The sequence below is a fragment of the Sitophilus oryzae genome, unplaced genomic scaffold (assembly GCF_002938485.1).
Source record: "Sitophilus oryzae breed Bouriz unplaced genomic scaffold, Soryzae_2.0 scaffold_1973_pilon_pilon, whole genome shotgun sequence".
NCBI classification, from domain to species: Eukaryota; Metazoa; Arthropoda; class Insecta; order Coleoptera; family Curculionidae; genus Sitophilus; species Sitophilus oryzae.
In genome coordinates this window covers 438,536-454,913 of record NW_022146694.1, presented here as the reverse complement: position 1 = coordinate 454,913, position 16,378 = coordinate 438,536, and the positions used below count along the sequence as shown (strand labels likewise).

The following is a 16,378-nucleotide window of genomic DNA, read 5'->3' as shown; positions in this document are numbered from 1 at the left end:
TGAAATACGTTCTAAAGTGTTAACTACTTATGGTAAATGAAACGACGGATTAAAGTTTTTTAATAAAAAACTGAGGAAAATATGGTTTATAGTTCTATTCCACTGACCCCATTGACTTCATTGCTGTATTGGTTTTATGCATAGGACCAATATGGCAGTGAACGTGTTAAATAATTATCAAGCAGACGCTTTTTCGCAGCTCTCGAGACGTTTTAATAACCATTTCCTACCAGTATTCAATAAGGAAAATGCAAATTCGCGTTGCAATTTTCACTTTAATTAATTTAACCTTAAACTTGGCGGCATACAGGGAGTTTTGAGGGCATCATTTTGTCATAATAATTTAAAATTTAAATTGCCAAATGTTCAACGCTTGTTTTAAAAATCAAATTAAGTCGGTTTAAAATCAAATAAGTCCGATTATAAATGTCCTGGGCTAAATGAGTTTAAGTCACGTAAACGCAGTTTGGCTCAAACATCTTTGATTAGTTTAGTACGTTATGTCCCCGGGTCCACAGTGAGTAAAATTGATTTAGACAGTTTTGCTAATATAGGGTAGTCAATTTAAACTTAATAAAGATAGTATATTGGTTCCAAATTGCAACATACATTCGTGTTTTACAATTTCCTGTTAAATATTTTTTTAATTATATCAGTAATATATTTTATTTGGACTTAAAATGGTTGTGCATTGTTCATTTTGGCATAAATAGGGACTTAATATAAATTAAGTCCCGTAAATGTTTTTTTTATTATATAAATTATGTTTTCACTCAAAAAAATGTTGGTATCATCATTATCATCGTCATTTAGCTTATTCCGTCCACTGCTGAACAAAAGTCTCTCTCAACTCTAGCCATTTCTTTCTATTTTGTGCCACTTGAATCTAATTTCCAGCGACCCTCTTAATATCATCTGTCCATTGACTAGGAGGTCGTCCTCTGCTTCTATAGGCCACGTGCCTCGGTCTCCATTCTACAAGTCTCTTTGTCCACCGTCCATCTGTTCTCCTAACCACATGTCCTGCCCAATTCCATTGAAGATGTAAGACAGATATCACCGCATCCCTTACTCTTAGTATGATTAGGTATTTTATCCCTAAGGGTAATTCCCAACAGGGATCTTACCATTTTCTGTTGCATGGCCTGTATTCTATGTATGTATGGATTATCCATTATACATGGATAGTATGTATAATGGATATTTTCCACGAAAACTTAAAGGGGATTAACAAGCAGAATGAGAAGAGTTGTAAATTCAGTTAACAGTGACAACCAAAAAGTGAGGAGGCAACAGAGCAATGGTATTTTTGAATGTCCAGAGTACGGTAGACAGATAACATCACGTATCGGGCTTTTCAGTCACAGAAAAGCTCATGAAAGGAAACGCCTTGCGTGACCATCTTCTGATCCGCGTCAAATACTCGTCAGCGAGTAATGGCAGTATGTGTGTATTCTATGTATATATATGTATGTATGTATTCTATTTATGTTCTTTTTTGTCAAAGTAAGTGTTTCAGCTCCATACGTAAGGACAGGCAAAACACACTGGTTAAGGACCTTTCTTTTTAAACATAGTGGAAGACAATACACAGACAATCATAGGTTTAAAAATAACCGATTAATTAGGAAATAACTTCAAAAAATAACTTTATATTCGTTTTTCTCAAAACTGTTTTGTGACTTTGTCAGCATAGTTTGCTTCTCGGGTATACATACATATGTATTACTTCAATTGACTGACATAGTTTCAAACCAAAAACAAAAATTATATACCAAACCAAACTGATTGCTGTACCGGTTTCAATATATTAATTCAAATGTTTTTTTTTTATTTTTTTAACCATATAAATATTTAGGTCTCGTTTATTTGAACCTCATATATATTCAAATAAATGTATACTATTTTCATAAGATTAACGATTACAGCATTGCCAAGAGAATGTCATACGGCAGCGTTGAATATGATTTCAAAATCAGTCTCTTTGACACAATCAATTAACCTTGTATTAGCACGCGCAATTTTTATGATAATGAGGAATTCATTTTATTGGAATCCTTAACATAGGTATGCGCCTACTAGATGATTTAACTTTGACCTTTTTAAAGCTGTTGACATCTCATTTTTACGCTAATCTTCTTCTGTTTTGTAGGATGAGCATAAGCGTAAATGAATTAGGCGGTTTATTAGATTATTAGCATATAGTTACAAGGTGTGCCAAAGATTGCTTAAACTAAAGTTACATCGTAATGTTGAAATTCGCGAAGGAAATACCTATTTGTGGTTGTTGATAAAATAGGTAGGTGTAAGATTGGCATGAAGTTTAGAATTCCTGTATTGTATTCGAGCGCAATTTCTTTCAAAGTTTATGTTTTGCTATAAAACAAAGGTACCTATTAAATATTTCTTTGAAGAATCAGAAATATACCTATGATGGGAAGAAAAAACAGCATCCAGTTGGCTTGGAAATAACGATCAATAACATTTCCCATATAATTTTACATGTTAAATGACGGCGATTTTCATTTAATAGCCATTGCTGACGCCGGTTTTTTTTTCGATCATATTGTATTTACAAACGTATCCAGAAAGATAACAAAAAGATAAAACAGAATATCATGGACATTTAGTTTGCGCTTTTTAAAAACCAACGAAGACTATACATGGAAACTAGAATATACCTAACAGTAAGTACTCCTTGAGTTCAACAAAGCCACAAAGGCTCTCATGTTATGCAGAAGACTGACGGGAAATAGATGGGGCTGTGTCCCTTACATTTTGCTCTGGATGCATATCATGATAGTAAGACCTATGATTACCTATGAAGCAGTTGCCTTGGTTCACAAAACTAGAACAACGTACAGCAAGGCAAAATCTGTGTAAAATACAGAGACACAGATGCTATGAGAACATGCCCAACAGCAGCGATGGAGGTCATTCTAGACCTAATACCACTGCACATTGTCGTTTGTAGATATGCCAATGCGACAATGATTAGAATGGTCATTGACGGAAACAGTACTGGGAGAATTGTCAGCTCAGGGGCTTGGAACACCCTCAAAAGGAACATTCCTCTCCTTCCAGTAGATGGCATACAAATAATGTACAACTTTGAGAAATACCTCACTGTAGTATTGAGCAATAAAAACGATTGGAAGAGAGAAACGTTTACTTAACAGTTAAAAGACCTCTCACTTTAGATGCCAGCACACCCAGGAATAGAAGGTAATGAGAAAGCAAATGATCTAGCTAGAAAAGGAGCGAACACTCCCACTAAGAGGACCAGAACCGTTTTGCTTCTCAAGTGGAAACCAACTTAATGCGGAACTCAAGAACTTGGAAGACTCCTTCTGTAACCTGGAATGGGAATCCTGCAACAAATCTAAGATACTCGAAGAAGTTTCTTAGACTTAAGACCGAGAGAAATCAAAGATTTTCCTTGATTTAAGTAAGAACAATCTTCGGATTATCACGGGGTTTTTAACAGGACACTGTCTCCTCAATGAACACCTCATTAGATTGAAGTGTGCAGATTCTGTTGCGATAATGGTGAAACACCAGAACACCTCATCACTGAGTGCATATGCCACTCCCACTCATTCTACATCTATTATTTAGATGCGTAAAAATCTAATATGGCGGCTAAAAGAAATAATAAAGTTGATGACGGTGGTCAAAAGACGAAATGTTTAATTGAAATGAAAATGCTATAAAAACGTGCATTTAGTCAAATAACATAAGGACAAAATATTCGGTTTTTCTCTTTTTTTTTCTCTTTTCTCGAATATCTCCGGAACTATTCGGAATTTTAAATGTTTCTAAACGACATATTATTGGGCACATTAATGCACAACTTTGCCCTAATTTAACCATCCTCGTATCTCTTATAGTTTTCGAGATCCCATTGGTGGGGGTTGAATTCGAATTACCCTGTATATCAATATTTAATAAAATGTGTTAAATAACTATAACTGAATAGGTTTTCAGTTTAACTGCACTTGTAACAAATTGCATAGGCGAGGATGAAAGCCATCTGCAAATGCACTGCTAGGTACGCCGCCGGTCGAGATGGAAATCTTGCTCCATTGGCTCTGTGTTTGTTTTTCAATCAGCCGAGTAGTTGGTAATTTAAGAGATATTTAGTTATGTAAATATTATGAGAGCCAGATGATGCTGTAAAGTTCTTTGTAACTGAACACGTACCGGATAAAAGTACCACATAGTTTTTGTTCTGTTTGAATTAATAATAATTGAGTTTAAATGTTTATTATCTGTAAGTAAACCATTTTTCCCATTTACAAAGATTGAATTTTTTAAAATATATAGATCTACAGTATAGAACATGTCCCCGGATTGTCCTTACAAGAGGAAAAACTTTTTTATTATTAACTTTTTGAGAAAAATGCATTCTTCGTAAATATTTTTGCTTCTTCTAAATTGGTTCAAAATAAAAGTCTGAAAAATCAAAACGCGGTTCTATGGTAATATTATAATTTCGTTTTTATTCTTTGATAGATTGTTATTGATAAAATTTTTATTAACGTCATATTTTATGCTATTTTAGAATATTAAAGAAGCACAAAATTTATACAGGGTGTCATTGAAATGGTGTAAAAAAAGTCGGCGGTGATAGTACTCCTAAAAAAAGTAAAAAAAGTTCCTATAAGTATAGTGCGGAAAATGCATATTAAGGGGTTAGGGGCACTGAAAGGGTGAATTTAAAAAACGGTTGTTTTGAAATTGTAGGCTTAAAAAACGAGACAAAATTTTGAAAAAAAATTTGCCATAAATTTTGACCCTAAATCAAATGGTGATACTTAAAAATTATTTGGAAAATCAGAAAGGGTAGTTTTTGCAAGGGTGAGTGGTTGTTTTGTGAATAACTTTTTTGAGGTTATTTTTTTTGCAACATGGGTTCATTTTGTGAAAACTACATACTTTTTCCTACAAAAAAGGTAATCTTATTGCACATCGCCCAGAGCGATGGTTTTCGAGAAAATTGAAGGCAAAGAGTTTGCTGTGATGGGTTGCTAACTATGGTTAATCAACATAAACTTATGAAAGCTATGGCGGTTCAAAAGTGACCAAGTAGTTATCAAATAATTAATTGAAAAATCAAAATTTCGTGGTTTTTAAGCCATCTTATTGCTTTAAAAAACGAAATAATTCAATTACCAAAATTACCTTATTAAAATAATGCATTCCTTAATTCATTCATAGTAAATGTTCAAAGTGACCACCATTCATTTCAATGCAGGCATCTGATATCTGATCTTCTTCTCCACGATCTGCGTACCCCGTGGAATATCCTTGGTGTTGTCCGAATTTGATTGGAACAGTCAATAATGCGTTGCCGTAGTTGGTCTTCAGTATTAATCGGCACTGAGTAAACCAAATTTTTTTAAAACCAAAAAAGTTTATTTCGTTTTTAAAGCAATAAGATGTTTTAAATATCATGAAATTTATGATTTTCCAATTAATTATTTAATAACTACTTGGTTACTTTTGAACCGCCATAACTTTCATAAGTTTATATTGATTAACCAGCTAGCAACCCATCAGGGCAAATTCTTTGCCTTCAATTTTCTCGAAAACCATCGCTCTGGGCGATGTGCAACAAGAATACCTTTTTTGTAGGAAAAAGTATGTAGTTTTCAAAAAAATAAACCCATGTTGCAGAAAAAATAACCTCAAAAACGTTATTCGCGAACCTCCTACCCTTGCAAAAACTACCCTTTTCGCTTTTCCAAATAATTTTTCACTATCACCATTTGATTTAGGGTCAAAATTTATGGCAGAGGATTTTTTTTCGAAATTTTATCTCGTTTTTTAAGCCTACAATTGCAAAACAACCGTTTTTTAAATTCACCCTTCCAGTGCCCCTAACTTCCTTAATATGCATTTTCCCAATTCTATACTTATAGGAACTTTTTACTATTTTTAGAGTACTATCACCCCCCCCCGATTTTTACACCATTTCAATGACACCCTGTATAGTTGAATGCTACGGAAAGTGTTATAATTATCGGGAAACGTGATACTTTAACCACAGCAAAAAATAAAAAAGGAAGGAAATTTGGAAAGTATAAATCGTTTAGGAATAACCATTTTAGAACAAGCAAAAATTAAAATAAAGAATGCATATTTCTCAAAATGACAATAATAAATAAGTTTTTCCTCTTATAAAGACATTTCGGGAACATATTTCCGGGATATAAAAAAATCTAATTTCTTTATAATAATAATAATAGCTCCCGTATGTTTATCCCCTTTAATTTCTTTATAATATTGAAAAAATATTTCTAAAATGCTTGTTTTTATACTTGACCCTTTTGACCAATCCCGCAATCGGCGTGAATCATTAATTTATTTTAATATTTTTATCGTATAGTTGTTAAAATAACGGCACATTCGGTTTTCACAGTTTTACAGACAATATTTATGGTATTTGCTTTCCATGCAGGTATGTATATTCATAAGACTTGCTATAACGGGAATTTTTGTTTGTTATTTTACTTTTTATAGTTTTTATTAAACAATATTTTTTTGAAATTTTTGTTCCATAAATCATGTTATGTTGGTAGTGCTAAGTAAACTTTTATGAATTTAAAATATAATAATAATAATTTAAATATACCCAAGTAAATTGTATAGAGTGTCCCAAATTCGAGCTTTATCAATGGGATTTTGGAAACTAGAATAGATACGAGGTCGGATAAATGGAGGTAAAATTGGGCAATTTCATGCTAATCCAAAATTCCCGAATACTTCAACCGATTTTTGATTCACGATTTAATTTTTATCTTTTTATGCTACTCCGAATTTTTAAACTCCTAAGGTGGCATTTTGATCAGCATCAAATTGCACAACTTTTTTAGCCTCTATTTAACAAACCTCGTATAGATTCTAGTTCACAAGATCCCCGTGATGAGGTTTACATTTGTGTCGCCCTGTACAATTCTTCAAGATTTTCTATAGTTAAGTAATACCCATAATACATGCCATAATCTATGTCCATTTTGTGACGCTCCGTATCTCATTGACACCAATTATACACCCATATAATTTTCAAATGGATGCTTTCACTCTTCAACTGAACTTAATTTGCCAAAATAAAACATCAGCGTATTCACAATCATACTAGTGTCTAATAAATAATGAGAAGATATAATATACAATTTTTTAAGTAGCATTAAAAATTAATTAGAGAATGAATTTCTTAAATTATATCAAAACAATAAACGGATGAAGGTCTGCTTTTATATTTTACCACAATCGTAACCACACACTATTGGTAGTAAAGTTTATGATCTGAATATGAAATTTACGATGTAGACCAGTAATCATAAAAGGGAATATCTTTTAATAAATAGGAGGCATATCCCAATTTTCAAAAAATTCTATCACCGGTTCTGCATAAACGTCTAACATGTCATATATGAATGTGAACAGGTAAAGACCAGAGTATATTATGGTAATATTTCCAAATTCAACACATCTTTGTATCCTTAAATATTTTTTTGTTGGCTCGAGCAGTCACTGTTGAGACCGTGCTCTAGTCTCCATGAACTGAATTAGTTATTAATGAATGTTCCCTATTAATTTTAGTAAGTATATTTGAGGTTTTTTTTTCGTATTTATACTCAAAACTCAAATTTTGAACGATCTATAGCTAGCGACATACGACTAATTTTTTTTTTCCATAGCAACTGTTAAAATTGCCTTATATTTTTTTTTTTTTTTTTTTTTAAAATAATTACTTTAACCCGCAAAGGATAGATTAAATGATACTTTAACAGCGAGGATGGATTAAAAACTTTATTTCTTCTCCACGTTTTTTAATTGCTTCCATTTTTTAAAATCTTTGTATTCCTTTTCATTTCAAGTTATTCCAGATTTAAATGGAAGTAGTTTTTGGATATGGCGTTTGTCGCCTCAGCCTGAATATCTGTTGGTAATTTACTTCTTTCGTTTGAGCCATTTCTGAAACAATTTCAATCAACAAATCGACACGAAGAGAATTAAAATGTGTCAAAACTGACAACTAAAGAGGCAGCTTTATTTATTTGTCCAATTGCAAACCAACATAATGGCACAATATCAGTTTTCTTTACATGTTAGATTCCTTGAAATAATACTTTGTGAATATTTTTTAAAAAAAAAAAAAAAAAAAAACTGGAAAAATATTGTTTTATACACGACGATAAAATTGCAGTATCGTAAAATGCCATTTTATCGTCTTGTATAAAAAATAATTACAAAATAATAATGATTTAGTATGTAATTTCCACATTAATCATATTTCTTTTTTTATATGCTCTTATTTTTATTATCAACCAATAAAATCAATGATAGACATAAACTTCAACGAGCAGATTAATATCATTTATCAATCAACAGTTGCTAAACGTCTGATTATCTCTGACAAAACTGTAGATCGACCTCGTTTATTTACGATTCAACATTTGTTCGATATGAACAAATTTAAATTATCATTAAACTTCCTGGCTATTTATTTAAAACCCAATAAAATTTTCTTTTATACCTTCTCATTATTCGAGTATTAATCAGTTTTGATTTTAATCCTGTTTAATTTGATATCGAAACCTGTCGCACAGAAAGTAAGTAATGATGTTTATTGTATTTAAAATTATTTTTAAATTGGAAGAAACTAATAGTTTCTAATTGATGGTTCCAGCATTAATGAATATACCATGATCTATATATAAAAATGAAGATCGTTGTCATTTTATACAGAAAACTACTGGGTGACGTTGCATCGTCGTTTATGTAAACAGTAAATCCCATACAAATTTTGTCCAAAATATGTTTTAAGGTCTGCGTGTTGAATACACATGCCAAAATTAGAACAATCTTGGACAAACCGATTTTGACTAATTTGTTAAGAAAGACTGCATCTATTTTTTAAATTAAATCTGAACAAGGTAACAATGCAAAACCAGGCAAATGTTAGCATACCTTAAGTTGTCAACCCATGATTTGTCATTTATCAGAAATATGATTTTTAAGGTATTTTAGGTATTCCGTTGCTTACCTTCGTTATGGTTTATGTTCCATTTTCTATCGGTTTCTGAAGGTTTTCTTATTACGAAACACGGTTCCTGAAAATTCGGTTATAACTGTCCTGTCACCAAACTAACCAGCGCAGGAGGGCTGGTTTTCTAGTTTGTTTGTCAATCAATTATCATTGTGTGACAGAAATCAAACAAATATGGGAAGTTCGAGTGAAATTCGCATTTAATTTCTAATATTTGTAATAATATTTTGTATTTACACCCAAAAAGTATTTGGGGTGAGCGGTAAAGGAATTAAAATGCGATTTAATTAACTAAATGGGGTACTTTTTAGGACGATTTAAACTTATCATGCATCCATTGTTTCTTAAAGGAATCAGGAACTTTAGAAAACATGAAAACAAGAGACAACAAAGTAATCGTGAATGTTTGTAAGCTATAAAAATATAAATATTAGTTAAGATTTGTTTATTTAATATTGATCTGTTTTACAATAGTGGACCTGCAAATCTTCACTTGAGCTGTTTAACGAGTTTAACAGTTTATGAATAGAATTACTTTTCAATATTAAACTCCACTGAAAAGTGCAAAACAAACGTAAAGCAGAATAGGTACATTAAAAATAGATAAAAGATTAAATTTTATAATAGACGTATTGGAAATTTAGAAAACGTTAACATTTGACGTTTCCAATATTTTACCAAACCATTCCGTATCAAACCGATGTTTTTCAAGAACTGCTCTTTACCGTAGTTTACCGGTCTGGTTCGCCTGGTTTTGCAAAGGAATGCAGCTTTAATATATTTAATACTAATAGTACTTTATTGCTAATTATTATAAGCTACACATTTGAAAGTAAATTCACCATAGACAATGCTAGAATGCAAGGAATCTTAGGCAGTGTATCTGATATATATTTTCGGTTAATTTTCCTGATAAACCAATTCCTATGAGGTCAGCAATATAAAAAAGTTATTGCTGTTTGAAGTCAAAGAATCTCTAATAATGAACTAGTAAGCACAGTAGGCAATGGCGAAAAGAAAGATATTGGAATGAAGAAAATAAGAATAGTAATATAATTGTTTTTGGAGAAATGTTATTTTACAAAGTTTATAGAAAAAACCTTACATCCAAAATAACCATCCAAGTTCAAAGTTCCAACTTCTGAAAGTTCAGATACTCAGGTAATTTCAACCATGTTCAATAGAATGTTAAATTTACTTCAGAATAAATTCATATATGTGGCATCCAGATTATGGAAGAATACTCTAATGATGGTCTTACTAGGGTATTATAAAATATTGTTACTGATAACGAGGTCTAAAAAGTCTTTGGTATTTCTACAGACAAAACCTAAATTCCTGTTTGCTTTTGATATTAAATTATCACATGAGTAGTTTGTTAAAAATTAATCTGCTTGTCGAGCAATGAATATTCGAAGGTCCTTAGCACTGTATACTCTGATTAAGTTGTTGTTATTAATGGTATACGTTACTTGAAATTTGCTTTTACCCCTAATAAAAATAAAGGGCATTTATTAATGTAGTTTTGGGATGGCTTCTGTCTAGTCGTTAAGTAGATTAATGTCACTCTGCAGTTCTACTGCCTACAGTCTGAAATGGTTTTTATGTCCCTGACAATATTGGACATTGCATCCTAGTAGATGACTTTTTATAATCAACTAAATGTGGACTATAATATCACCCAAAACAATTAAAAAATTTTCATTGTTTTTTTTTTCCATAGCAACTGTTAGAATTCCCTTATATCTATCAAAATAGATAAAATAGGTACTTGTAACCTGGGGGTAGATAAAATGATACTTTAGCAGCCAGGGATAGGTTACAAACTTTATTTCTTCTTGCACGTTTCTAATTTGCTTCATTTTGAAAATTTTTTGTATTCTTTTCATAAGTTATTGGGATTTAAATGGAAGTAGTTTGGATATAGCGTTTTTCGGCTCAGCCTGAATATCTTTTGGTAATTTACTTGTTTCGTTTTGAGCTATTTCTGGCACCAATTCAATCAGCAATCTGACACGAGAGAATTAAAAATGTGTCAAAACTGACAACTAAAGGGACAACTTATTTATTTGTCAAATTACATAGAAACCAACATCAACCCATCACAATATTTTTCTACTCATAATAAATTCCTTGAAATAATAATTTCTGAATATTTTTATTTATATCTTATAATGTTAAGTATATACCTAAAATCAAAGGATAAAATACCATTTTATCGTCTTGTGTAAAAATAACTATTTACACCAATTAAACCAAAATAACAAACTTACCTTTCGTAATTCAATTCGTAAATAATATCCAATCGTCGACCACAAAGTTTTAATCAAGGCCCGCGCCGATTCACGACCGTCGTCAAAAGCCCGGCGCGTGAAATAATCGAAGAAGTAAATATACACCGACCACCGTACACAACCAGAAGCGTTCGCTGATCGTAGCCACTTCTTACGTGGTACTGTTTGGCCGGTACCGCTGGTTCTTCGGCGGTGCCTCGTCCCTGCTGCAGTAGACACAAGTACTGCCACCTGCATGCGCCAATCTTTTTCGGTTACGGTGCAAGGTGTGGCGGCACGAAGAGTACCAAATGGTTTTGATTTATGGTGCGTTTCGTGTATATGGAATTTCGGCGGTCGCGTCTTCTTTGGTACTATGATGGTATCTTGGAGTGTTTTGAAAGTACTGGTAACGGGTTAATAATCTTCAAAATTTACTTCTTAGAGACCGTTATGTATCTCTGATAAAGAGGTAAACGCTTCTTATCGCTTATACATAAATAAAGATAGTTGTAGTTATAATTACAACATGACAATATTAAAATCCCTCTATTATTTACATCTAAAGATATTAAAACAATTATATCCATATAGGTAGATATATAAATTCTAGAATGGCAGGGTAGACTGGACAAATGATATATCTATTCAAGACTACCGAGGGTGCCATTTAAAAAAAAAAAAAAAAAAAAAAACAATATACAGAGTGGTCCGAACTGTATTCCGGAAACTGCGGCAGCGTATTCTGCAGATAAAATAGGTAAAAGTTCGTATAAATGTATGTCCTAAAATGCTTAGTTTCAAGGAGATACAGGGTGAAGTTTGATTTTTATTTCGATTTATCAAATAATTCCTGAAGTAATGTTAATATTTGGATGAAAATTGATTTTTTTTTTTTTTTTTTAATGAATGATAATTTTGATTATGATGTCAATATGACTCCCTACTTGTAGAGGGGCGCCACCTACATATTTTTAAGTGGTTTGAAGGTAATAACTTTTTGTCGGTCCCTGTATAGAGCTACTGAGTAAAAATATGATTTACGTTTTTTAACGTAAAAGAGGTCTCTTGGTAAAAATCCTTTACTAGTAATGGTTCTGGAGATATTTGGAATCAAAATTATCAATACCTGTCATCGGTGACATAAATTAATTAAACATTTTAACTTCTTCAAAATTTACTTATTAAAGACCGTTATGTACCTCTAATAAAGTGGTAAACGTAGAAACTTCCTTTAAGTACATACTATAAATAATATTAGTTTGTATAGTTAATTGCAATATTAAAATATTTAAATATCTACCGGCTGTTTCTCAAAAGTGGTTCCTATAACTTTTGGTATGTTGGATATGTAATTATAAATTAAGTTGATTGACGTATGCAGTTGTTTTCAATTCGGTCACTTCCTGTTTACGGAAATTACTATAACTTTTAGTTTTAATTTTTTTTATTCGATGAAAATGACACTTTGAATAGAATGATATTACATGTCAACTTTTGACATTTCGCTTAAAAAATTGTATATTGAATTTCAATCTAGGTGCCATGGATGTGGTAAAAACACTATTTTTTAATCCAGGGTATGCGGGTTAAAAGATCGTATTTTTTAATCATATCTAGATATTTTCAAAATGGAACGAGGGTGGCCCCGTTAACGTTATTTGGATAAAGATTTTTTGCCAATAATTTAACACACACTTAATATTTCAGGTCAAATTGTCGTTATGTTTTTTTTTTTTTTTTTCAAATGGAAATCATATGCGAAATGCCAAAAGTAGTGGATAGAATTACATATGGTATGTCATTCTATTCACAGTCATTATTATATCGAATAAAATAAAAATACTACAGTGTCATTTAAAATCAAAAGTTTTATTAGTCATTTCCGGTGAAACGGGAAGTGACCGAAAATAATTGAATGCGCCAAACAATCAAGCCGTTTATATCCTATACTATCAGACTAAATCCGCATTTTTATGAAAAATAAAAAAGAGTACAAAAAAAAACAGTTAAAAAAAAAAAAAAAATTTATATAATTTATGTTTAAATATATTAAAACAATTATATCCATATGGTATGTAAATTTAGATATACCAGGTAGTCAAGAGTGGACAAATAGTACATATATTCAAGCTGAGGCAACCTGATATACAGACGGCTCAAGAACGTCACAAGGCTGGAAAAATAGAGCTTAAACATTGAGTAACTCTCCCCGTAAGCCTATCAGGGATGTCCGAAATTTTCAGGTGGAAATAATGGTATATTATGTACTAGAAATAATAAGGCTGGAAAGGACACACCGTCCACTTTCCATTTTCACAGGCACGCTAAAGGTACTAACTTAATTCCACAGAGGTCAATCAATCTGGTCACAAGGGTAAGGAAAAGAACGACAGAAGGCAAAACAAGGCTCCATCAATGCGATCCATAGGTCCAGAACACTTCTGCTTTTCTGCAAGAGCAGTTACGAAAATGGTCACGAAACAGTGGGTAGTCCAGAAATCTCTAGAATGTTGGAAAAAGAAACATTTCAAAATAAGGTACTAAGAAACGTAGTTGGTGCTCCATGGTATATTCCAGACGAGGAACTCCATTAGAATCTAGTGATTGAACTTGTCTTGATGAATATAGAGGTAGCTGTATTACTAGCTGAGGCAGTTTTATTTCTCAACAACAGTTTTATCAACTGAAATTAAAATACCTAGTTAAAGTTAATGTTACTAATTTAGTTTATTCCTGATCATCTTACTAATAAAAACCATAATCTAGAGAAACGTGTCTTCTAATCCCTTCTTGTGTTTTCCTTGGTTAGTCAACACAGATGATTTAAAATAGAATATGTACTACCATTTTTTTATAATAAGGACCACCCATATTTGAAACAATTCATTTCATTTCTGAAAGTCGAACAGTACAATTATGTTAATTGGTACCAGTGATGCAATATTACAAATCTTCAGTTAGTCCACGATCTAGTTTTGGATTTTAAAGATAGCTATTTTAGCGTGCGAATGTTTTGATTTCAATAATATTACTAAAATGGCTTTATTACAAAATGGGAACGTATAGATTGTATCTTTACTGTGGGACTATGTCTCGTTTGTTTTCTTACATAATATGTTAACTTAGTTAGAGCTAATATTTACCTTATTCTTACTAGATCTACATCCCTGTACTGTACAATCTACTGGAAATCACAGGGTGGTCTGAACTATATTCAGGAAACTTCGGCAGTATATTCTGAGATAAAAATAAGTAAAAAGTTCGTAAACTGTATGTCACTTAAAATGCTTAGTTTCAGAGATACAGGTGTAGAAGTTTTGTTTCATTTCGATTTTTTTCTAAATAATTTCTTAAATAACGTTTTTTTTTTTTTGAAAATTAATTTTTTGGTGTCTGGGAGTTTTGGCATGAGAAATTTGATTTTGATGTCAATATAGGTCCTACTTGTAGAGGGCACCACCATTAATTTTAGCTGTTTGGAGGCGTAACTTTTGTCCATTACCTGTATAACTACCGGGTGAAAATATACATCTCTGTGATTTTTTACGTAATAAAATATCTCTTTACAAAAATATCATACGAGCAACCGTTCTTAAGATATTTAGAATGGGAAATAGTAAATACATGTCATTATTGACGAAAAATAAACACGTTGTTGAGTAGATATAGTTAGGTATTTCACTAGAATAATAAATTTGGGAAATTTTTTATTTTTTTAAATTAATCATAAATTTTTCTGCAAAATGATGACAAAACGGTTTCTGTTGAACATTTGGCACACAAACATTTCAAATTTATGATTTGAGTCTAGCCAACTATAACTATTTAGTAAGCATGTTTAATTTATGTCAATGATGACAAGTATTGATAATTTCTATTCCAAATATCTCAAAGCCATTATTCGCTGTGGTTTTACCAAGGGAACCTTCTTCTTATTAAAATGTCGCAAATGTATATTTTGTTACTCAGTAGTTCCCTTATGATTTTACCGGACGAAAAGAAGTTATTACTCTTCAAACTAGTTAAAAAATATGTAGATTGCGCCCTCCAAAAGTAGGAATCATATATTGACATCAAAATATTTTTTTTAATGTTCGAATTAAGGAACGTAAAGATTATTTAGGAAAAAATCGAAATAAAAAATGAGCTTTGAAACCTAAAATTATAACCTGTGATTTGGCAAAACTTTGACAAACCTCAAAAATCTAAAGGCGAGTTCACACTTCATACGCATCGGCGCGGCGTCCGTTTGTCGTTCATCGTTCCGTCAAACCAATGAAATTAAAATAATATAAAAAAAAAATTGTCATTTTTAAAATAAACCAATAAAACTAGTTTAAAAGCAACAAGAGGCGACGCATGACGGTTTATATTTAAATCCATCCATAGTCAACTTAAAAATGTGCCGGCTTTTTTGGTAAAATAAATGGATTGGTATGGGACGTCATCTGCTTTTCTTCTGTGGAATTAGAGTTAGTACCTTTAGCGTGCCTGTGAAAATGGAAAGTGGACGGTGTGTCCTTTCCAGCCTTATTATTTCTAGTACATAATATACCATTATTTCCACCTGAAAAATTGTCACATCCCTGGATAGGCTTACGGGGAGAGTTACTCAATGTTTAAGCTCTATTTTTCCAGCCTTGTGACGTTCTTGAGCCATCTGCATATCAGGTTGCCTCAGCTTGAATATATGTACTATTTGTCCACTCTTGACTACCTGGTATATCTAAATTTACATACCATATGGATATAATTGTTTTAATATATTTAAACATAAATTATATACCAGATGTTTTTCAAAAGTGTGTAACTTATAACTTTTTTATTTTTCGGATAAAAATGCGATTTAGTTCGATGAGTATAGGATATAAATCACGATTGATTGACGTATTCAATTGTTTTCGGTCACTTCCTGTTCCACCGGAATGACTACAACTTTTGATTTTAAATGGCCTCTCAGTATTTTTTTTTATTTTATTCGATATAAGAAATAACACTGTAGATAGAATGACATACCATGTCAACTTCTATCCACTGCACTGCA

At 31.8% G+C, this 16,378-nt stretch overlaps 2 protein-coding genes across 2 annotated transcripts in view; one reads left to right on the top strand and one right to left on the bottom strand.

Moving 5' to 3' along the window:
* The window catches only part of LOC115883614 (leucine-rich repeat-containing protein 4C-like), a 119,990-nt gene extending 108,635 nt beyond the window's left edge, over nucleotides 1-11,355 (bottom strand). The window contains 1 exon segment of the mRNA XM_030901970.1: nucleotides 11,332-11,355. The gene's annotated coding sequence lies outside the window, so the exon portion shown is untranslated.
* The window catches only part of LOC115883615 (rab3 GTPase-activating protein catalytic subunit-like), an 89,657-nt gene that overhangs the window by 48,718 nt on the left and 24,561 nt on the right, over nucleotides 1-16,378 (top strand).